The sequence below is a fragment of the Falco punctatus genome (genome assembly GCF_963210335.1).
Source record: "Falco punctatus genome assembly, chromosome: 14".
Lineage (NCBI taxonomy): Eukaryota > Metazoa > Chordata > Aves > Falconiformes > Falconidae > Falco > Falco punctatus.
The window spans coordinates 9,912,674-9,936,826 of record NC_137594.1 but is presented as its reverse complement, the minus strand read 5'-3'; the positions used below and the strand labels follow the sequence as shown (position 1 = coordinate 9,936,826).

General features: G+C 37.5%; 1 protein-coding gene across 2 annotated transcripts in view; it reads left to right on the top strand.

Moving 5' to 3' along the window:
- Window positions 1-24,153, top strand: part of CDH11 (cadherin 11) — an 82,107-nt gene that overhangs the window by 33,695 nt on the left and 24,259 nt on the right. For both annotated transcript variants that reach the window (XM_080411180.1, XM_080411181.1), the window contains one exon: window positions 7,319-7,449. The gene's annotated coding sequence lies outside the window, so the exon portion shown is untranslated. The remainder of the gene's footprint in view (window positions 1-7,318; window positions 7,450-24,153) is intronic.

Below are 24,153 nucleotides of genomic sequence, written 5' to 3'. Positions count from 1 at the left end.
ACTCTTAGTGCTTGCACATCTTCCAAGTTCTATACTTACTCATTGGTATTTTGCTATACGTTTAATTACTATTTCTTAAAAATTATATACTCTTGAGGATGGTATCAAAACATCAGCTGATCAGTACTGTTCAGTCCTGAAAACTGAAGTGTATTCTTTAGAGGCTTGGTCTTTGGAATCAGTAATGTTTAGTTTGTCTGTCTTCATTTTTCAAGCTTTCTTTTGTCAACACTTAAAGAGTGTTTCATGGACAAATTAATGTGTTTGACACTGCCTTGTCCTTGATTGAGAAGCCAACCGTGTAATGTCCTTTGAGAAAACACAAAAGGAAATGAGGAAAAGACGACTAGGAAAGACAGACACTGAATGCCTTTTGGTTGACCTAAAATGAGTTTACTATCCGTTTTCCCTTCCTTCCACTCTCTGTAGATCTAGACAAGCTATGACCCATGGGAGTTTGGGAGGAGGATGGGAGGGAATAGGGAAAGAGGTGTATTCAGTCCAGAAATAAGGCTGAATTAAACATTGTAAAAAAGCTTTACAAACCTTTGAAGAGTATTGCTGGGTTTGCAATAGGCTTCCGAGAATGAATTGTGTATCTTCCTGGGATGACAGAGATATTCAGAGTTGAATAAGGCACACAGGAATACAGGAACATCAGATCTCTGTAGTGACTTTGAACAACTCCTCTTTTCTTTATTTATTAATGAAAGGGAGAAGGTAGGAAAAAAATGTCCCTAAGACCAAAGAACTCTGTCTCTCTTGAGCCTCTTGGATGAATTCTGAGCTATTCTCCTTTATGGTATCTCTGAATTATTCTTTCTTGGGCGTCTCCAGTGGACCTGGAACCAGCAGGATGATTTTGTAGAACATTTATATAAAGATTTTTTGAAAGGATAGTTGAATTTTTTTACTGTGCTGAGTGTCCCCTACAGCTTAACTAATAGGGGCATTCAGCATATACTTCAGTGGCTCTCAATTTTTAGTTTTTCTTTTCAGGTCACTAGAAGAGGTTGATAAAAGAAAGCAGAAGAAAGCTAGAGGAAAGAAATAGAGAACAGCCTACTGAAATTGGCAGCAGAAGAGAAAGACAAAATGTGCCAAATGCTAGTGAAGACAGTCTTTGCTACAGTTTTGCTGTAGAGGAAGGATCTGGCCATTTGTGTTTAGTGGAAGAAAAGCTCCAAAGAACAGGAGTATGAAAATGGCAAGGGCAGGAAACAAACAAGAAAAAAAAATCTGCAGGGAAAATTGGCCATAAAAATATTGCCATGATCCCACTCTAATGAGTAGTCTCTGACATCTGCTGCCAGTGAAAGCTGTGTTCCAGCATGACTTAGAATGCATTAGAGCAATTCTGTATGCCTCTTGCAATAGTAGTAACTGATTTTGTATGCTTTGTATGTGTAATTTTTTTTTTCAAGAGAGAATATATGTGAGCATTTTACTGGTGGTGGTTCAAGAACGTACATTTAAATTAGTCTGTTAACAAATGTAAATACCAAGCTTTTAGTGGGCAAATAAAGACTTTTTCTGAGTGCAGAGAATTCAAATTATATACAGTGTGGTACACTAAAATATTTGTTTATGCATAAAAAGTTGCAAAAAATAATTTGACTTATTTACTTGCTTATGTTTCTGTATAGGCGTGTATGTATAAAAAGTATGTATCTAGTTGCTGTGGATCCTCTTCTTACAAATTTAGGTTTTGGAAGAAACTCAGAGAAGTTGGAAGCATTGAAATGGTGGGCTTGATTTATGATATTTAAAATGACAGAACATACCTGCCTTCAGGCCTCCCAACCCACTTGTATTCTTAGTACCTGGATAGGATGGGACTGGAGCAGCATGAAGCTAATTAATACAGACTTTATCCTCAAGGGCCTGTTGTCTACCTTCAGGCACTTGTGACCCAAAAGCAAGGAAAAAACCCTGATAAAGTCATATTCTATTGGGTGAGCACAGGGCCTGGGCACTCATGTGATCTGTAAAGAGTTTTTTTGAGGGTGACCAATTTGTTCCTTGTGAGCCCACATGAACCTTTTCTCTTATAGCTATTTCGTTTGGCCTTGGACAGAAGAGATTTTGGGCTTTAGTCCACAGTTGTTAATATTCTAAAAAGTGTTAAGATATATATTTTTGTCTCTCATGGGAGCATAGGTCTATTCTGCTTTTCAGTGTCTTAATTTCTGACATTATTCGTGGCCTTCACATCTAACAGCTTAGCATTCAGGACAGTTGACTACTTTTCAATGCATGGTAATTGGAAGCAGTCCGTCTCACTGGTTCCCTGCTTGTGGTATTGCAACCTGCAGAATATTGGTCAGCACTCAACAGCATGGTGACGGCATGGGAACACCGAGGGACGATATTTTGGTAGACTATAATGTAAAATCAGAATAGTTCATAAGACAGAGAAACAGCCTGTCTGCCTGCTTTGAACAGAATCTTGTTTCTGTGAAACCTCCTCTGCAGCTCCTGGGTTTTGGCCTTTTCTTGCGTGTCCTGCCTTTCACACGTGTCCTGCCTTCCAGAAGGCATCACCCCTGGGTGGCAAGGTCTTTCTTTCCTTCTGGAGGAAGCTACAGGGTGGTACAACTGTTTAGTTCAAAATCTGTTTTCAAGCCTCATTTTATGACAGGCTGCGTATGGAAACCATGGGTTGAAAACCTACCTCCCCCAGGACTGAACTCTGTGCTGTGGAATACAGATATTAACACTTTCCTACCTCAGAACCAGGAGGTAATAAAACAAATCTGAAGTGTTCAAGTATTGTGGTGGTGAAAGACAGAAACAGGAAATGTGTGCTCCTCCATCACTGCTGCTCAGCATGGGGTATACCTGAGGTCTGCTGCGGGCGCTCTGGGTGCTCAGGAGCACACACAGAGCCCTGCAAGCCTCCCCCAGACTCTGAAATGTGGTCAGCCATCAGTCGTTGGCCCTGACCTGCCAATAGACCCTGTAATTGCATATGTAGGTATTTATAAGGCAGATTATACAAGATTGCTTTTTTATTCTTTCTGATGCAATTCCTGCCCTTTGTTCTGTTCTATTGGTTTTCACGTGGCTGTCTTTCAGCATAAGATGGTAAGCCCTTAAAGCGTTGGTGTCCACACAGAGACACCTTGGTCATGCTGCTAATTTCAGCTATTAACATTAATGAAGTGACAGCCTTAATAACCTAAAGTTAACTTTGAAATTGGTGTTGCTTTCAGTGGTGGAGTTGGACCAGATGACCTCCAGAGGTCCCTTCCCACCTAAATTATTCGAGGATGCTATATTGCTATCTTGGTTGCTGCCTGTGGGGATTCACATTACTTGACTTATCTGCCTGTAGTAAGTGGAAAAAGATAGATTCTCCTGGAAGGTGATTCCAAGCATAAGCTTATTTAGATCCTAAGATAATAGCTTGCAGGAGCAATTTATATTTAGTCAAGGACACTACCCTCCTAGTCAAGGCACCCAGATATATATTCTCTAGCAGGGTTAAATGCCAGTTTTGCTCCAAGAGACTTAAACTTCAGTGCAGATCCATTTTTTTATACTTAAACAGAGACTGCTGACTATATAAAAATATGGTGTGGTTGTGTGTCATGTAGTAGGGACTAGAATAAAATTATGAGAGCTGGCAGGAAACAGATTTTGTTGAAGACATATTCCTGAATTGTGAATTGCCTAAATGATCAGAATAAAATTATACAAATTATATTTATACAGATGATCCAGCTTCAAGAGGGAGGGGACTTTGGGCAATGTGTAGCATAGAATAGCAAACATTAAAATTAGTATACAAGAAGCCAAGTTTAAACTTTATGTGGAATCAGAACTTATACCTATACCTTTAGAACAGTCAATTATTCACTGAGGAAGAGAAGGTGAGAGAAAAAATGGTGAAGCCCTGCACCCAAATGGTAGAGATGCTCAGCTGGCATGTGGGAGGTCTGAATTCAGGCCTTTTCCCTCTGATTTTTATACTGATTAGTACATTTTTCATAGGTGAAACGTTTTACAGTGCCTTTGTTCACTTTTAGAAACGGCTCCAAGGTTAAGTGGTGCGTGGTAGGGTCAGACTGCAAGGTCATGGTAGAAGCATGTAAACCTCACGTGTTGCTAAGTCTTGGGTTCTGCCTGGTGATTGTGAGATTAAACCTCTGTTACTTTTATGTTAAATGTTCTTAAGACTCTTTTGCATCTTAACGGTATTGCTGTTCTAAATACTTCATTTTCCCACTTAAATATCTGTTTAATATGAAGGTTAGAAATATTTATATGTTTAGTAGGCTTGTAATAATTCGACACGGGAAGAGAAAACTATTCAGCCCCTCAGCCCGTTTGCCTGGGTTGTGTAAAAACATTGTGGTATCGGATTTGAATAAGTAGTTTATGATGAATAATTCAGCCAAGAAGTTTCAACTACTTCAGGTTTCCATTCAGCAGTAGAGATTACTCTGCCATTTTGATTGAATGTGGTCATGCTGTTTGCTTGAGCGATACTTTAGATTGGTCGGGTGTTTCCTTAATAATTGCGTATGGGGTAAATTGTCTTTCCATAAGCACTTTTCTAGTAAATTGTTATCAAATAACTGTTTATGTGGAAGCCTGATGCAATGGAATTCTGACTATGTTAGAAATGCTCTTTGAAATTGGAATATTTTAGTCCCTTTCACTCTTTCCTGTGATAGCTGCCTGAATTTTTATTAGGCTTGAAAAAAGTTGCAATAATCTGGCAACCATTTCATTTCAGAAACTGATCCCTAATGCCTTTATATCTCTCAGTAACAAGGACCTAAACATATGTAGTTATAAATCCACAGTTCAAATCCTTTTATGATTATAAGTATTTTGTCTCTATGTCATTAAACTCTCAGATATGTTTTTTATTATTTCTGTAATTGCTTTTCTGGAAATACTTAGATTTAAAAGCATGTTGGATGCAATTTTGCTCCAATCTGAGATCTTTGCAGATTTCTAATATTTTTCATCCCTTCTAGTGAGCGTAACATACCTAGGTCTTTTTTACAGAGACAATTGTGCATTCAGTGTAATTTCCTGCAATCAGGAAAACTGAAAACGAAGAGAGGAAAATAAATAGAAGTTTGGGGTTGGTTTGGATTTCCTTGATTTAAATCTTATATTTTGCATGCTCCTTGATTGTATTAGTTTATTCATTCTGCCAAACAGACCACAAGGCTGTGAATATTTATTTAGTTCTGTTCCTAATAGTTTTTCTAATAGGGAATTATTTTGGTACAATGAAAGACATTTGTAAATGAAGCAGATAAGCCCTTTGGCAGACAAGGACTGTTTTGTTCAATACAAGAATTCTATTGTCCACTGCTTTAGTTGTCAAGTGCCTGGGGAGCCCAGGATTTATGATGATGTTACAATGGCCCTTTCAGAGCAAAGTCTAAGAAGCTGTGAGATTCCGTTCCTCTGCTTTTCAGACTTTCAAATCTTTTTATCATGCAAGGACAATGCAGGATTCAGCTGCTTCTTAGGCCACAGGACTGCCCATTTAACATCAGGCATTGTGAAATAATTACCATAGTGACAATGGGTTTGGGGGTTCCCCCCCTCCCTCTAACCAGCAACATTTCAAAATTGTTCAAGTTGTCACTTTGTATAAACCAGCTCTGAAGCCACAGCTTATTTAAAAAAAAGTAAAAAAACAACCTTCTTGGGAGATTTGATTTAAAGTGCCACTGTGTCAAATCTATTTGGAGCATTGGATCTGTTTAATGGATGCTTTTTGGAGTTTTTTTTGTAATTATAATTGGACTTTGAAACAGCCTTCTGTAAATACAGCAGTTGTTTTTCTTTTGGCTTGTCTCCCTTTTGTAAGGGTTATAGAGTTAGTAGAACCTTCCTGTTGAAGCCTTATTTAACTACAGCAGAAAATAAGAAAATGAAAACATAATTTGTAGTAAAAGTAGTATCTGGTATCGATGCATCAATCAGCTAAACTTTTCTTGTGCTGTAGTGATGATGGAAATCATTCAGCAGTCTTAAACCATGTTTTTCATGAAAATTGATATATGGAAGAGTTTCTTTTTGCTTGATATTAGTATGAAGGTTTATTTGCTTCAAATAATTATTAGTCCTACCAAAAAAAAAAAATTGTAACCTCTGATGTCTGCTTAAGTGAGGTGTAACTGGAAAATGGAGCCTTTACTTGGCAGTTAAATTATTATGTACATGGGCACTTCACTGGTGGTCAGGCGTATACACAGGAAAAAGCTTAATAATGTGGCAGGTCAGGCTGAAGACTGGTAGTATCTATTATCAACTATTTGCTACTTTTAAAAGCAAAAGCTGATTTCAATAAAAAATTAGACCATAGGGCTAAAGTAAGACTATAGTTTGAGAAATACTTACCTAAGCAACTTAAATGTCTCGGGCAAAAAGGAGGCTTGAGCTGCCTTTGTAGAGATGTTGTCATGTGCAAAGATGTTGAACAGATTATCAAAATGAGAAAGTTTATTCAGTTTTAGTCTCTTTTCATTCCTTCATATGAATTGTGAATTAATTGAAAAGATTTCTCTATGAAAAAAAAACCCAAACATTTGCTTGCAAAATGAACATATTTTAAAATACCATATGTACTTCACAGCAAATTGCATAAATATGTTGCATGTGTAGAGTATTTTTATAAACCAAGTTCTTTATATATTAGTGACTTGGTCATCACACCAAAGCATACCTTACTTCAGAGAGCTTACCTTGGCAAAATTCACTGTCTAGGAAGTAAGTGTAACTTACTAATTTAAATTGAAGAAAGACTTACCTCGCCTCATAAGAAATTATTCAGCTGGTTTCTTTTTATCCTAGATGTCTTTTCCCTACTGTAGTGGTAGTTCTACTTACCAAAATAATCTACTTCCTTCTCCATCATGATGGCAAAAATACTAATTTTCTGATATGCCTTTAGAGCACTTAGAAATGTTCACAGCACATCTTGTTGGCTAATGGTATCTGCAGCTGTTACTTTTTTTCCCTACAGTGTGTCTTGTATTGGATAATGTTCCCAGAGCAGATTTTTCCATAGAACTCTGTTTTTTCAGGAGTTAACAAAAAAGATGTGAAGGAATTTTGATATGGCCTCCAGCATTTTAGTTATGGGAATGTTCTTGCAATAGTAAGTCTGTTAAGGTAAAAGCTATTTATTAATTTTCTCCTTGGAATTATAAGTATTATTTAATTGCTAGTTTTTAAACTCTCTTTAGGCTACTGTGATAGTTTATAGGGTAGACCTATGTTTTCTTTTATTATGGTGCCAACATTTCATTGGATTTTAAATGAACTTTTTCATTCTTTGCAGCCAGAGCTGAAGGTCTGGATAAGTGACAGCAGAAAACCTACATCTCCGTTGTCATCATAGTCTCATTAAGTGGCATTTCAAATGTGTGGAATATGCTACATAAATTGGCAACAAGTTTCCAGTGGGTGAAGGTAAGTAGCACATCCAAATGTGTGATCTTCTTAGTGATGTCAGATATGCATAGCTCGCCTCTTGTTTCTGTAGTGTCTACAGTATCTGTGCAATATAGGGAACACATCTTCAGTGAGTAATCCCTCGCTTGATGTGTGCTGGCAACCAGTTTTTCTCATGCATCATAGAGTTTATTCACTGGTCTTGACTGTCATTCAGGGAAGCTGATGCTGTAGGACGCCGACCATCCTTCTATGTCTGAAAAACATGGTTTGATAAGGTGTAATTTTTGGATCACATTTGTTTAGTTTCTTGTTTAAAACATCAGAAAACCTGTTAAAAATTCAACAATGCAGCACTGAAGAGCAGAAACGTAAGGCATTTTTAACTATTTAGCTTTCCAACTTGATTTTATCACTCAAAAAGATTCACACTTTTCTTATTCTAGGCCTACTGAGTGATTAATTCCATATTCGGTGTATTTCTCTGGTATTTTGGGCCATACCACTGAGCTTAATGTAACTGCTCAGACCTGGGTTAGAAAAAGGATTTGGTGGTGACCCTTAGGCTTCAGAGAAGGTGGTTGTGGAAATAGAGCAGTATGGGAAACCCTAGACTTAAAAATAGTTATATCCACTACTCTGATGCCTTTAATTTTTCATATCCTCTGTGACTTTCGGTTGTGTTATTACTTAAACCAGTGTTTCCAAAGAGGTAGGAACTGTCTGCTTACAGGAGTATCCATGCTTTTCTAAAATTAACACAGAAGCAGATTAAATGTAATAGATAATAAATATGTAAATGCTACCGTTTTTACATAGTCAAAGGTATGAACCCATCTGATTTGTCTAGGACAAAGAGTACAAAGCCAGGATATTAAAGCTCTTTGTCTACCTGACTTATTCACAGTTTTTATATTCAATGCACTCAAGTCCTGCTTGACAGACGCTTCGTTTCTGTGGAAATGTCCTTGAATAGCGATAATCTTATTTCTGGCAGCCAAATGGGCCATATACTTCCTTGTGAGCAGCTATATCGGATATGTGTTCATGCTATCCACCGACTTGTTAAGGTAGACTGCAGCAATTAATATCAGGCTGAAACAGAGCACATTTGACAGTGATACCAACAGTATTCAATTTAATTTAGGTGGGAGATGTGTAAGCTCCTTTGCTTCTCAGGAAGGCCTGTACCTCAGCACATCAGATTCTTGTGTTGTCATTCCATAAACACAAGGGCCAAATGTTGCAACCAATGCTTGGTTCTTGTTCAGATACAGCTTTTCAGTAGAATGCAGTTAAAACCAGTTCGGTTTGGCTGAAGGCTTCCTGTCTAGGTTTCAAATTCATATGTGGGTATCAAGAAGGCATAGCAAAAATATCTTAAATGAGTTACGTGTTCAGTTTCTCTGAGTCTCCCCTCCATGCACAGTTATGTGCATTTTCTCACCACTGTTTCAGTTCGCTTTTTCTGGCATTTTCTTATATCTCAGTTCAAGGTTTAGTTCAGGCATCTTTCTAGTCTCCTTGTTCTTGACTTTAGAGTTTGACTTCCAAATAGATTTAATTTTTATAAATTAAAGGACTGTGAGGAATAACTGGAAGGGAAAACTGGAAGGCCCATCACTCTCACTAGTGTATGAGATAAGTTAATTTAACAAGTAGGGTCCCTACTCAAGTTTTTTTCATGTCTTACCTGAGAAACTGTGTCTGTTTTCATAGACTTTTAAACATTTCAGAGTTCAAGCAAATAACTTGTGAAGGAAAGCTTCCTGCAGAGTGACTGTGGGATGTTCCCTCTGGCTAGAGTGTGAAGTGCCTCCCTGCAAAAGAGGAGGAAAAGGAATGGCTTTTGTTGATTATCATGTAAACCTGGACATCCATATTCTTCTTAAATTCACTTCTCTTCTGTTAAAGGACCTTTTGTAAATGGTCTCCAGATGTTCCTGTTCAGGAATGCAAATTTCCTTTTATAGTATCTAGATAATCAAACAGTTAAGAAGGTAAAATATTCATGTTTACCTATTGTTAGTGGAACAAAGGACAAGAAGGCGGATGGAAAGGCTCATCTGGAGCTAAAACACAGACTTGGCTACACAGTCATACAAGAAGATGGCCAGTGGCTTCCTTACTTGGGCCTATCCTGACTAGAGAGACCCTTCCTATACTGCTTGGATTCTCTATACTGAAGTTTTAGAGGGAGTGAGAGTAGGCACAACAGGTAAATTTCTTCTCAGTTATATTATTCTACAAAGCATTTTATATGAATAAAAAGTCCACAGGACACCCAAGAAAGAATACTGCCATATCTAAAATTCCTTCTCATATAGGGTGAGAAACTTAGGTTCATATGCTAAATATATGAATCAGTCTTTTGTAATGTATACTTTGCCTCTTTCATATCTAACATTTTTACTATTTGTTTTTAATTCTCACATAGTAAGCCTAGACTACAATGGGGAAAACATTCCTGACATACAAAGTAGATCTTGGAAGGAAATTGCTGTACAGTTTTGTTTCTGCACAAATAGCATGTAGGAAGAAAATTAATTTTTAGTTAGTTACAATCACCCTGTCTTATTACAGTGCTAACACATGTAACGAGGCCCACGTATCTAAACAGAAAAGGTGATGTCTCCTGTTGCCTGCATTATTCTGTATTACGTGTCTCACTTGGCTTCTATGCAAGTAGCCATTTATATAGGTTTTAAGACCTGAATTTTTGAATTCTCAACTTCAACCCACAGGACTACAACACAGAACAAACACCTAATATATCTGCAGGATTAGTTTATTACATATATTTTTGGATGGATATTAGTAGTCCAAATGAAATAGGCTCATATATGTGAGGGCAAAAGCTTTGATTTTAGTAGGACAACTCTCCAAAATACATTGAATCCTTAGGTTCTTCTTATAGTAAGGCCTGAGTATGAAATGTTAAGAGTAATCTGCTTGTGTCAGTCTCATCTCACATAGTCTGTGTAATGAGATGGAGTCTGAATTTGTTACATCTGCTTTGTTAGAGCTCTTCAAGACTTGCTTGAGCTAAAACACTTTTGGAGATATTGTTGGAATTATTGTAATTATGTATATTATAATTATGAGACATATCCTGGTCAAACAGATACCAAAGAGGAATTATTATTTTCTTAGAAATTACAAAGACTTCTAAAAGTTATCCAGCGGGGAAATATATTTCCTGTCCTTTTATAATCTCAATACCTTGTAATATGAACATTTTAGATTTTCCTATCTGCTTTTTAATAGAAAATTATTTCTATGAAGTGCTGTTGCCTTGAAAGAATCTTGAGTGTTCTGAAATGTATCTTCTGTTGTTGGAAACAACTAAGTGGTACCTGAACTGAAATTCAGCTCTCAGTGACAAAAAGTTTGTTTTTCAGCTCAAATGCTGAGACAACTGAGTCACCTCTTATCTCTGGGTCATTCCAGCCTTCTGGGGAATCCCAGCCCTGTAGTGTGCTCTGCCCTGGGGCTGGAGCAGCCTGGCTGGGCTGAGTCACGGGAAACTCCTGAGGTTCTCCCAAGGGGTGAGATTTACCTAAGCAAAGGAGAGACTGCACTGCACAAACTGCAGAGATGGGTCATAAGAGGAGAAAAAGGCATTAAAAGATTGATACGTTGTCTAAAAAACTCACCAAAAATCCAGTTTGCAAGTCAAACCAACTTCAAATAGTTGTGAAATATGTGTTCTGATAAAATTTCTGACAAAATTTCCAGTTAATCTAAAAGTGAGACCTATAAGCCAAAAGCTAAATCAAAGTCTTTCAGAAACAATTTTGATGGGAATTTATTGAGAAAAATGTGTTCAGCTATAACTATAAATGCTCTCTATAGTTGCTGTCTTTGAGCTTTAATAATAATTATGGTGATGATGGTAATAGCATATATTAAAACATACACCATCATGCCTCCAAGAACACACACACACATTCAGGGCTAGAAAAATAAACATCACAGAAAAATAAACTGTGTCTTGCACATCTATATTATATATAAAAAGATAACTGCACTCAGCCATTCAAGGTTTCATATGCAACAAAAACTGTCTTGAATTCTACTCAGAAGCTCGTTTGCCATCTCAAATGTGGACATATTTGTACCCTATTAAATAATAAAAAAAAAAAAATTAGTGTATTTAATTTTTTAAGGTATTTAATCAATCCAATTACTGCATTGTTAGTCACAGTTGAAGAAAAACTTCTCAAAAATGGCTTCAATGTCTTTCAGGAATACTTGCTAGTATAACCATGCAAACATATGCAATTTATGTGGCTTTACTAATCTATATAAACACTAATAAAGTCACACAAGTTGTGATTGGTAAAATCTCATGTAATGCAAAGGATTTTCCCACTTTATTCCTGACAACCTGCATTTGCAACCATTCAGTTACTTTATTTTAAAATGGCTTTTCAATTACATTCTAGTGCTGAAGGGGAAAGCCTTTTGACAAAGGCATGACATAAACCATTTATATTGCAGCTCCATCATAGTTCCCATAGCTAAACTAGACTGGACAGTTCATTAAAAAGAAAAATTAATAGTACAAGGTTGCAGGGAAACAATAACAGATTATGACTGGCCTGTGGCAGCCCACTGAATTCATGTAGTGGAATAAAAATGATTCCCTTGTCTCATAAATGAAGGTTTGTTCCAAGGTTTTAGGCAGTCTATACTTCTATTCCTGTACAGGAAAAAGCTGTACAGTTTCTTGTCTATAAAAGCAATACGTTTTAATGCCTGAAGAAGATTGATATGTACTCTTTTGGGATGGAAAGCACATATTTAATAAACTTTCAATGCATAATAACAGACATAATATAAAAGAGAATAGACTAGAACATACTGAACAGCCACATCAAAGCAAAAAACCAAACTTCTCAGAGCTGGACAGAGGCATGGAGGGGCAAAGCGAGTGCAGGATCAGGACTCAGTCCAGTCTTTTCTTACCAAAGGTAGTAACTGCTCTAGACCAGTGTAAAATTGCTATGCTTAGGTGTGCCAAAAGTGGAGTATTTGTGATTCAGTGGCATTTCTTTTAGGTCTATTGCCACTACCTGTGTAACATCATGTGTGATTTATCTCTTGCTTAAGGTTGTTCCTAAAGGTGTAACCAAGCCCTAATTGCCTCTTTCTAGATGTTGCTGCATATTTTCCTAATTTCCTCAGGGTTTCATGGTTCAAATTTTCTGTACAATTCTGGTATGTGTGGCAAGTACACAGACTTATACTTTAATGTTGAAATCTGAGTTTTATTATAGCAATGCTATAAATTCCTGTCTCAGAAGATATTTCAAAGAATATGGGCTCTGGGATGCATTAACCATTTTTTTTGGCCGGTAGCCACAAACTAATGAATTCAATGGCATAACAGGAGAGGCCAGAAAAAGGGTAGTCTGAGCCAATATAATGTTTGGAATCAAATACAGGACTGACCCTCCAGGGTATTCTCTGGTTTTGTTTATGAACATGATCTTCTTTTAGAAAGAACAGCCTAAAATACTGAAAAGTCATGGTTCTGGGATCTGATTCCCTTGTACTTTTAAAATTTTATACCTGCATTTGCAACTGAACTTGGGTACTCGGCCTTCCATTCTCCCTTCTGTCCCCCGAAAACAGAAAAACAGATAACTTAAGCTCCACTGTCTAGTCACTCAGAGGCCTCCCAGCTATCTTGGCTGAATTTCATGCTATAAGCTATTCTGTGAACCAAGGCTGCACTGAAGCAAAAATAACCAACCAACCAAAAGGCTCTTCCTTGACCTCTTGAGCTGTTTTCGTACTTTCACTGTGGGCTACATCTATGAGTTGCAGCATGTTTGAGAGAAGAATATTTCTCTTAGTTTTTAAAGGGAATGTGTTTGCATGAACATTTAGCACTCACTAATGAGCTGTTTATTTCAAGACTAGGTACTAACTGCAAACTTCACTGCCATGTTCTTCTGGTTACATGTCCAAAGGTACCGCTTCCATCTTCTCTCCCTCTCTGCCCTGCGTAAGACACAGGGGAAAACAGCCCCATCCCAGGGAATACGCTTTCAGCCAGTCACAATGACTCACCCCAAGGAAAGCTCAACAAAGGCTGTGTTGTGCTGTTTCACAGTAAAGCTAGTGACCCAGTGGTTACTGCTACTTTGCTGCTTGCAGGATAAACAGAATAATATGATAGTTGTGTATTCAAGAAATCTTGCATCAAATGGAATGACCTTTTTTTCCCTGTAGATCTGTAATTATTTGATTTGCTTAAAGAGTGTTTTCATTTAACAAATGCAAAGACCAATTAAATGTTTAAGTGGGAAAACTTCCCAGCAAAGGCTAGAATTATAATGGCTTTTTTTAATGACTGTCAAAACCAGCTTTCCTAAGCAGACTTTGATGTTCCGTTGGCCCAGTCATTTATCCAGGTTACTTCTGCTCCCCACATGTTGTTACCTCCTTTCAGCAGAAACTCCATTTTCTCTAATGTGAGCTTGCTCACACGTTTGACAACATTGTCTTTTGCTAGACTGAAATACTTTGCCTGTGAGCAGTTACTGGTGTGCTGCATCCAGGTTTCAGACTACATTGCTTGAAGTCTCCATCAGTTTATTACGCTACAGCTTGTGGAGCTTGTTTAGGCCAAAGGAATGAAATGTATATGTAAAGCCAAGAATGCACTGTAAAGTCTTAACAGTCTAACCAAAGAATTATTAGTTCATCCATGTTGAGCTCTTATACAAGTTACGTACAGTGAAAAGTGATATACAGAAACTTTCTAGTATCTACCCTTTCACAGGTGTCACATGTCACTGCCTCTCAGGCAGACATCTTCAGGCAGGGATGGGGATGCAGGACCTTTGCATCCCAGAGCAATACAATGATGGTTCCTTCTTCCTCCTCGCTCTGATACCCACCTGGAGTAATTTTTGTTACATTATGCTCCACATCTCCACACCGTGCATGTTCTTCCTTGGTCTGTAGTTCCGCGTTACATCCAGTTTTACTGTCAATGGTGTGTTTTTACGTATATTGAATATTGTCCTTTGTTCTCTGTGTTATCTCTAAACCTGGTTTTGTGCAGCTTCCAAGGTTGCTTTCTTTAATAGCCAGTAGCTGACCCCTGGTGAGCAGTTTACAGCCCTAGGGCCTCCACTATCCTCTTGTACCTGGGCTTTCAAATCTCCTTATATCATCCCATGTCTGTATCTATGCTGCATTTTATTCAGGGGTCATAGGTACTGCGTTCTATATGGAATAGTGAATTGTTATCTGTTCATTACAATACATATCATAGAATCACAGAACAGTTTGGGTTGGAAGGGACCTTAAAGATTGTCCAGTTCCAACCCCCCTGCCATGGGCAGGGACAGCTGCCACTAGTACAGGGTGCTTGAAGCTCCATATACATTAACCAACTGCATTACAACACACAGCCACCTAAAGCTAAGCAAAAAGCTAAAACAAATCAGGCAGTAGTCACCTAGTCCCTAGATAACCTGTTACAGCCACGTAAGTTAACTAAGCCCAAGCCCCAGGCAGGCTGGAACAAGTCCCCATGAAGCCTAACGAACGAGTCCTAACGCCTGTGCTGTCAGCTTCACAAGCAGCCCTTGCCATGTTGTAAACGATGGCAACACTTTTACTGGCTGGCAAATCTCTGAAATTTTATCGATTTCATCTTGCGTACGGAAAATTACTTTTATGCTGTTTAATTAAATTCTATTATTAAATATGCATTTACTAAACATTCATATTGGCAGTCTTATTCTTACATAATCACTCGTGTTACATATTATAGTTGGGTTTAGTTATAGCTGTGTTTACAAATAGCATAGCATAAGTGCCTGCCTATGACCTTCATGATGAGTTCTCCCTGCTTATAATATGTATTTATCATCCTTTGGGTTAGGCTCACTCACTGAAGCTTAAGCCAGAAGGTGTCCACAAAATTGGCACAAAAAGTTTTAGAAAAAACAACAAAACATGTTAAGTTTTTTTAAGGCAGTGTTTACCCTGACAGCCATTACATTTGAACAAGTAACATGCCTGTCTGTTCAGAAAGATGTGTTCCCAGTTCTTGGATGAATCCCCAGATCCAGTTTCTCCAGCTGGTGCCTGTCTGGTGCTTTATTCTCTCTGACCACTGCATTTCCAGGAAGCTATTTTTGATTGTAGGTGAAGTACAAGTAGTACCAAATCATTCCTTTTCCTTTTGCTCACTCTTGTGAGTTTTTAAGTTGAAAACACTGTCTTTTGGTCTTTGGAGTGGCAAGAAAATATAGGGTTAGCATTGTAGAAGAGCACTGTATCACTATCCTTGGATGTGATGCTGTAAAGATTCCATAAAGAAATTCAAATACTAATCTGTATGGGTTAGTCTTATGTAACCTTATGTTATTTACCAAAGTGATTTGAAGGAAAAAGGAAGATGGAAGTGTTCAGCATTATATGCAAAGAAATAAGCAAAGTATTCTATTATTATACACAAAGAAATGAAGTTTTGTATAGGTTTTTAATTGAAAAACTCCAGATTCTTTGTAATGTGAACAAAATCAGCGAGCATCAGTATTATATAATACTGTATATAAAGTACAATATAAATTCTGTGAAGTCTGAGATATCAGGCTAGACTGAAGAACAAGGTAGAGGCTTATGGCACCTGTTCTGATGGTTAAATCAGTGGATGCTACAGGTTGCTTGGCAAGTATATGGCAATTTTCAACAAATGACAGGGAGAGCAAAGTGAGGAAAAAACATAAAAAAACCTCCTGGTACACTCAACACACTGCAACTAATGATTTTAGCCTGATTTGTAAACAAGAGGAAAAGTACAGATGAAACATAAAGTTATGTAATTTGAAACTACTTGGAACTGTGAAAGCCTCATTTCTCTCTATCAAAGATGATAAAATTCACAGAGATGAGAGGTATTTGATCTGACGAATTGCCATACACAGAATGTTCTTAACAGAACTATAGTAACCTGGTCTCCAAAGCCTCGTGCTCTTGCAAGCATGATGTATTTGTGCTCGCATGGAGAGTGCCATTTTATACAATACACTCGCTCATTAGTCTTGGGCTTTCAGTCACCTTCAACTTGTCCACCAGCTACTTGCTTCAACGTATAATTTGGGCTCCTAGCTCACGCTAGCTCTCTTGGGCTTAACACATATGGTCTTTAAAAGCTTTCTATTGACACAACTTCCATTTTCTTTCTCTATGCACTCCCAGGACTGTCAGCAGTGATTTTAGTTTGTTTCTTACTTCAACTGTGAAGTTGACATTTCCTTTACAAAAACTGGAGAGGTCCAAAGTTTCTAAGTATTCCATTCTTCTTCCAGTAAGTGTAACAAGTACCAATGTATTTAGAAAGAATATGTTTGGTGACAGACTCTCATCTCTCTCTTCACCCTAATAGTTCCCTTTCCAGAAAAAACGTAATTACTGCAAGAGCAATTTATTTCATTACCATTATGGGAGACTTCAAAGGAAATTGGTTGGATTGAAATAGTGATATCACCCTGGCAACTTTTTGAAAAGAGCATTTTGGTAGGAAATATTGCTGAATGTAAGGGTATATTTAATGGGAAAAAAATGCCTAATCCTATACTTTCGACCAAAGATTTCAGTCTTTTTATATATGTGTGTGTGTGTGTGAATATATATATATATTCATGTGTGTTAATTGTTTTTATTATTGTTACTGGCCTCTGTTTTTCTCCTACGAATATAAATCCCTTCCCCTGTATTTGTCTCATATTAAGGTCATTCCATCCAAGAAATAGACTGTTTTCAATCCAACAGTTCTACCAAGTGTCAGGTGGTTTTCCTCTTTCACAAGCTCATTTTTAAGTAACATTTAATTGGTCTTAATTAGGGAGAAAACTATCCGTTATTGATTTGGAAGTTAAAGCTTTACCTGACTGCACACACATGTTCATTCACGCTCAAGTGCTTTTATACTGTCCTGTTAAAAAAGGTGTTGGTGATCTAAGGTGCAGATATATGCTACAAGTCCTGATTATTGTGCTCTTAAGGTCAAGACTTACCCTTGACATCAGGGAAATGGTGGCAAAAGTTAGGGTATTTGTATCTCCAAACCATACAATGCACTTCCAGGATACATCTGATTCCAGCTGATCCTTGGATTCAGCTATGAGTAACATTAATCTAATTAAACAAATGTATATTTTTGCCAATTTCCTATGACCGGCTTTCTGTGGAACATCATTTTCTGAAACTAGAGCTTTTGTGCAAGAGCAGCTATAGGTTTGAGGTATTTGAATTTTGCCCCTACTGCATGATTTCATGGTGCCAGACATTGTTCCTACTGTCGGAAGGCATTGCCTTAAAGCTGCTGTTGTTAATGGCTTCTATCAGAAGAAGAACAGAAATGAAGTGTTTTGTTGCAGTATCTCTGTTTACAGGTCAGAAATAGCACCGATCCATGATCTCTGGTATGTATTAGTGTTTCATATGATCAGTTAGAGGTATGTAATGAACAGGTTTAACTCACAATGAGTTACGTTCATGCAAAATATGCTGAACCATTTGCCCTTTTCTGCAAATGTATCATTTGCATGAAAAACAAATTTTAATTGCAAGCTGACAAGCCTATCTTTTTGTGCTATTTATACGCTTAGCATCTAATTGCATCACCTTAGCACCTCTTGTTGCGTTTCTGGGATAATGCATTATTTTGCATAATACTGGGAATTATGTCTTAGTCCTTATAGCTTTGGAACACTGAAAATGCATAGTTTCTCTGATTAGTAGTCGAAGCAGGTCAGGCTGCACAGGAAGCCAGAGGGAAGGTTGTGTCTAGTGAAGGTGGTGTTTTCTTTGTGTTTGTTTTTTAAGTTTAATGGAAATATTCTATGGTGACTGCTTACAACCAGACATCTCAGATGATACTTATGCAAATATTGTTTGAATTACAATCTTGTGATTTACTGGATTGTAGATAATAATTTAAAGTTGCAGTTTTGGTCCTTTCAGCTGTAGCCTCCCATTAGGTACTTAAACAGTGGTGGTCTCCTTTATTAGAGCTACTGACACTGTATTAAGAATGTGTTTGAGTATTCTGATGTTACTATTTCATGCTATTGAGCCAAAATAGGTCTCTTCACAGACAATCTCTGCCTATGAAAAAATTAATTATTGATTCAGTTTTTCATTCAGAAAATCTCAAAGTGGCTTTTATGCTCTTTATGGAAGAAATTTGCACTAAACTGGAACAATTGAGCAAACCATCAAAAAGAACCTTACATGTTCATGGCTGAAGGATCTGAACTCTTCCCTCTGCAGCTCCAAGAAAACTGAGAAAAGGAGAAGGCTCTTTGATTAGAAATGTAGCTCTCACCTTTCTTTCTCTAGCAAATTTATTTGAAAAAGAGACTCTTCGTAATTCACTAACTTGTCAAGTTTTATAAAGATAAGTGTTATAGAGAATCTAATTATGTGAACCTCTCTAAATGAGAGTCACAATGGTTACTAGCCTTAAACAAACTGCTTCAGGGTGGTTTGCATGTGCTTCCGAAGTGGCAATCTTTTATCAGAAGCTTTCCTACTTGAGGGAGACCAAATTGAAAGGGACTGGCAGGTCGAGTAGTCTAGTAGAATTATATTCAAAGTGGAAAAATGTTTTGTAGAGGAAGACACTAGTCATATAAAGACCACACAAGATGCTTATAATAGTTGGGAATTTCAGCAGCACTGCTGAAGCTGCCTCTAGAAATGAAGCTGTAAGTACAGCACCACAGATTGAGGCCTGGCTGTAGTCATTAGCTTTTGATAGGTTTTCAGTTATCACTGTTTAATTGTGACTTTCTGTCTTGCTTTTGGCATAAACCAAAAAGACTGTCAGTCACAGCACAAGTGGTATTTAGCTATTCGAAAGTATAAATTCTTAAAGAAAAAAATATATTTAAGGTTGGCTTAGCATGTAAGTACAGCATTAGTAGTTGGATGTAAGGTGACTTTAGTTGTCCTTTATTTCTTCCTCAGGGTGTCACTTATAGCCACTTAAATAATAGCAAACTATATTGAAACTAGCATGGACGTAGGCTGTGGCTATATTGGCCTTTGAGTATACAGGAAATTATGAGAATTCCACTTTGTCTGAGATGCACAAGAACACAATTACTATTTAAAATAAACTCTACCAAGAGCTTAGTCATTACTTTAAATGACTCTATCAATCACCACGTTCTTTAATAAGACTACCTTTCTTGTGCTAGTTGTTTTCCCGTAGAGTTTATGCTTAAAAACAGACAGCCTCTGTCACATTTATCTTAAGTGGATCTCCCCAGGGCAGCAAGTAAATGTAAAACTCTGTTTACAGCCATTTTTCATTTCCCAAGCCTTTTAATATCACTCTCTCAGGCTTATTTCTATGTCATTCACTTCATAATGTACGAAGTTGTCTTCCTACTTTCTACTGCTTTGTATGAAGTACACCAAACAGCAATTTCAGTCATCTTGAATGAGCACAAATTAAATCAAAGCCTGATGAAAATACTTTCCTTCCATGATGATTTCAGAGGTGGATACTGAAGGATATATCGCATCATATTAGTCAGGAGGTTATTTTTCTTCCTCTTCCCTGCAAAATGACTTCTATTTTCAGAGAGGCATCATTTTATGATTTTGTCTATGGCTTCCTAATACTGAATCTCAAAGCTGCTACAGGAAAATATGGCTACATTTCAAAACCTATTGTTTGGAGCAGCTGGGGATTATTGGCTTTAAACATCTCAGTAATCCAATACAGTGCTATAAAACATAATTTAAAAATGCAAAGGATTAAGATTTCCTTTCATAGGATTCTACAGAACTCAGAATAGGATTCTACAAAACTTAGCATTTTTTAAGCAACTTCTATTGCTAAAGATGAGAATCACCAGTTCTGCAAAGATTTTATTTATGTATTTAGTACATACAAATCTTGCCATGACCTAGAATCCCTCTGTAGTGGGATACCCCTAGTACCTTGGCTGTTTGCACACCATATATAAAGTTATATATATATACTTTGCAGAACTGCAGCCTCTGCTTATAATCCTTTACAATTGCATTGTGTTCCTGTGCAAAACAGCAGAGTATGAACTGGGGGAGTATAAGGTTCTCAGTATTCAGTGGAATAACTAAAAGACTTTTTTTCCCAAGTATCTTTAAATATGAAAAATTTCCTTTTCTTGACTAAACACTTCTGTCTCATAAGGCTAATTATATTTTGTGAATGACACAAAAGACTTTATATCAATTTGCATTCAGATGAGGGTTGTTTGCTGTTCACTCCAGTGAGACCTGAAATATGCTTCAGCAAGAAGAGAGATTCAGTGTTTCGGAAGGGCTCACGGGGTGTTAGTTTCTGGCGGTCTGTTTTAGAATTGCACATTGGGAAGAATGAGATTTACCAGTTACTTACACAGCATGAAAATCTTTTCCTGTATCAGAAATCAGAGCTCTTGTCATTTAAACAAAATGTTTTACATTAGGCTACTGCATATGGGCCTTTAATGCTTGATTCCCAGTAGATACATATATACATGACTAGTCTCATGGGGTTAGTCATATTCATAAAGTCAGTTTGCTATATATTAAGTCCTTTCGTTTTTAATTTTCCTCTTTTGTATGTGATGGGTAAGGGCCACGGTCCTGGTACTTTGGGAGGGAGCTCTGCTGGTGTATGAATAGATCTCTATGTCCCAGTGCTGTCCTGGGATAAGTGGTTCGTTTGGAGAAACAGAACTCCATCTCCTAATGGGCTGATTTCCTGACTGAAAAGACATGCAGAAAGCCCTTAACAGCTGGGGTGCAGCTGAAAGTTAAAAAAGCTGACGTTGCCTCATTCCATTTAAAGTAGACCTTGCAAATGATGATACACCAGTGTTGTACCTCTCTCAATTCTGCGTATCGTGTAAGTAGCTCTGTCAAGGAAAAATCAGGCATACTCTAGTTCCAGTGGAAAAATGCAATAATCCTAATTCCAGTTTTGTCCAGATATAGGGTATCTCACAGAAAGCTTGGCATTTTTCAGGACTAAAGGATTTATTTTAAGAACTGGCTTTGCTATATGTGTCATGGAAACTAGACGTGTTGTATAGCAGATCTTGATGTGTTGCATAATTTTATTTCATGTAAATAAAATGAGATCCTTTCCTTTCCACAAGTATATTGTATAGTGAGTTTAAGCTAAGAAGTATTCAGAGATTGATCTGATAATGCAGAACAGTTTAAAATCAAAAAGTAATTAAGGGAATAACTTAATTTAATTTTAAATGTGGAAGATACTCGTTCTTATTTTATCTTGTTTCATAAACAAAAGGGACCAGGCTATTTGTTTACCTTTATGTACTGTTTTCTTGAAATGAGTCAAGGGAAGAGAACAAAGTTTGTTAAACAGGGGAAAAAAAATTAAACCCAAATGTTAGGTTATCGAGATGTGTGAAACTAAATTGGTTAGGGCTGAATAGCTTTCTGCAGCAAGAACTAGGATCCTTAAAAAACATTTTTATATTAATTTGTATGTATTTCTTGAAAATACTTGGGCATCAGGTATTTTGAATGCAGCAGTGTACAAGAGGATAAAAATACCTGCTAGACTGAACTTCTGCTTTTACACTGCTATGCATATGTTCACCAATGCACGAGTAATGAAACAGTTGTGCACAAAACTATTCCACATCCCTCAATTCATGTACGTTACTAAAAACTCCCGAAGTAGTTAAATTCATTAGACACCCTGAAGATTGACCAGTATGGGCTCAGTGGGACTCGACTGATTATTTGATCTGGAAATCTTTTTCCTACCTTCTTTCCATGTGAACTGCTTATTTTTCATGACCTCAATTACAGTATTCAAGGAAGAAAGAGACTTTTAGCTAACCATTTAAGTTAAACCAGGAGTATGAGCCCTGAGGCTGCTCAGAACAGCCCTATCCCAAAAGCACAAAAATGCCCAGATTCTTGTTAGTTTTGCTATGCCTGATTACAGGGAGGAGGGCCCCTGCAGGGCTGGGGGCATTGCCTGGCCGCAGCGGGTCTCTCCCTCCACGGGCACCGGGGGCTCAGCCAGCTGTGCCCACCTCTCCGTTCTTATGCCCAAATCTCAGGCACTCTTAACTCCAGAACTAATATGATACAATATTTATTCTGTCATTAAAAAACTATTCATTTCCTTGTCTGATGATAAAATTATTGTAAAATAGATCATTCATCTTTTCAGCTAATTCTAATTACAGCTAAAATCTCATTTGGACTGGGAGTTTACTATATTTACTTGATACTTTTGCAAAACATTTCAGAACATAATCATCCATTATTATATTGCTACGCTGTGCTCTTGACTGCTTTCTGCCAAGTGTATTCCTGAGAACAATTGCTATTTTAATGTATCATCCAGAAGTTATGGCCTAGACAAATCAGAAAAATTGTTTAGTCTATTGTAATTTGGCATATGGTCATTTAATAGCCCACAGGAAGTCATCATGATTGTTTGGGATTATTTTTGCTATAAATATGATGAAAGAAATTTAAAATTGGCTAGACTTCACTTCCGCGACTGGTCTTGTCATTAGAACAGTGTTTGCTGGCTCTTTAGTTTTATCTATTAGTCATCCGTGAACAGTCATTCAGATTTGTGCGTGAAGTTTTGTAGAGCAGACTGACATTTTAGCTTAGCCTGTCAGAGCAGGGGTAAGCCTGTCGCACCACCTCTGCTGGGCTGTGCTGCGCGTTGGGAGCTCTGCGGTCTCAGGGCAAGGGCAGCGGAGGCGATGTGTTGGAGGAGTCAAGACCCTGGCTCTACTCCGTGCCATAGTCTGTGGGCATGGTTATACAGTTTTTCAAATTGATGACAGATGTGTTCTGAATTAGTTGACTAGCATACCTTCTTTAGGAATATTGATGAATTTTATTTTCTAACAGCAGAAGAACAGACTTAGGTTAAAATTGAAACTTGCTGGCTTTTCGTTTCCAGAATTCAGTAACAACTGCAAGTGTGAAACATAGACATACCATCTATGTAGGTACAAGTGCCCTGAAAGCATGCTCTCGCAATTATTTAGAGAGATCTTTCCTTACATCTGAACATTCTGTGTATACGCCTCACCATGTATGTGACTAGACGCTGTTTTAACATTTCTCAGTCCTGCATACCTCAACTGATCAACTTACACGGACAACATTTGGGAATCTTATTGCATTCATGTGCCTTTCTGATGTGATTTGACCTTGTGTGGTGGCTACTTAAGTCTTTTTTCCCTTTATCCCTGCAGAGCTATTATTCAGTACCAAAATTGCCAACATTTGCTTGTATGCAGTTAAAATATGTTAATGGAATTCTTCCTTATAAGAAAAAGTCCATCTTAGTTCAAACCTGGCATCCACTACATTTAAGGAAGTGGGAAGCAGATTTTTTACAGATTTCTTAGGAAAACAGGATTTCAAAATTAAATGTTGTGCAATTCTAGACAACAATGGAAAAAATCAGGATGTTGCAGTTTGGCCAATTGCCCACGGAGATGGCTTTGCTGTCATTGAGGAATATAATCCATGTGCAGAAATAACAATAATGTTGAGGATAGTTGCAAGACTGATTTTGTGAAAAGACGAGAAACATCCACAGCAAATGATTCTGACAGTTCGCTATCTGTGTAGTGTTGTGCAGTGCCTGGGTAGAAGTGCTGCACACAGAATTTGCGGACGCTTACCAGAGCA